The sequence below is a fragment of the Galeopterus variegatus genome, unplaced genomic scaffold, assembly GCF_000696425.1.
Source record: "Galeopterus variegatus unplaced genomic scaffold, G_variegatus-3.0.2 Scaffold2865, whole genome shotgun sequence".
Taxonomy (NCBI): Eukaryota; Metazoa; Chordata; class Mammalia; order Dermoptera; family Cynocephalidae; genus Galeopterus; species Galeopterus variegatus.
In genome coordinates this window covers 128,545-129,763 of record NW_007728976.1, presented here as the reverse complement: position 1 = coordinate 129,763, position 1,219 = coordinate 128,545, and positions in this window count along the sequence as shown.

Here is a 1,219-nt window from a genome sequence, read left to right as displayed (position 1 = left end):
TAAAGACTTAAGCATAAGACCTGAATCTGTAAAACTACTAGAAGTAAATATAGAGAAAAAACACATCGGTCTAGGCAATATTTTTTTGAACATGAATGCAATACCAAAGGCAACAAATGTAATATTAGACAAATGGGATTTTATCCCACTATAAAGCTTCTGCATAGCTAAGGAAACAATTGACAGAGTGAAGAAACAATCTACAGAACAGGAGCAAATATTTGCAAACTGTACATTCGATATGGGGTTAATATCCAAAATATACAAAGAACTCAAACAACTTAATAGTAAGAAAACAATCTGATTTAAATGGGTAAAGGATCTGTACAGACATTTCTCAAAAGGAGACATACAAATGATTAACAGGCATATAAAAAAGTTACCTAATCATCAGAGAAATGCAAATTAAAACATCAATGACATACCATCTTACACCTGCCAGAATGGCCATTACCAAAAAGACAAAATATAACAAGTGTTGGAGAGAATGCAGAGAAAAGGAAACCCTTGCACACTGTTGGTGGAAATGTAAATTAGTACAGCTAAAAAACAGTATACAATTTCTCAAAAAATTAAAAATAGAACTACCAAATGATCCAGTAATCCCACTATGGGCATATATAAAAAGGAAATTAAATTAGTGTCTTGAAGAGATATCTGCATGCCCATGTTCATTGCAGCATTATTCACAATAGCCAAGATATGAAAGCAACCTCAGTGTCCATCTGAGGTTATCCATGAATGGATAAAGAAAATGTGGTATATATTCACCATGGAACAACATTTTGCCTTAAATAAATCCAGTCATTTGCAACAACATAGATGAACCTGGAGGACACTATGTTAAGTGAAATGATCCAGGAACAGAAAGACAATATGACTTATTCACTTATATGTGGAGTCTAAGAGATTTGAACTCACTGAATGAGAGAATAGAATATAGGGGCTGTAGATGAAGACACAGCAGGGGTCGGGTGGAGAGTTGGGAAGATATTTGTCAAAGGATACAAAATTTCAGTTAGATAGGAGGGATAAGTTTGAGTGATCTGTTTATTGTACAAAGTGGTGACTATAGTTAATAACGATGTATTGTATTCTTAAAAATTGCTGAGAGAGTAGATTTTAAATGTTCTCACGACAAAAAGATAAATATGTCAGGTAGGGCCGGCCCGGTGGCGCACTGCTATAGTGCGCCGCTTGGGAAGCGTGGCGGCGCTCC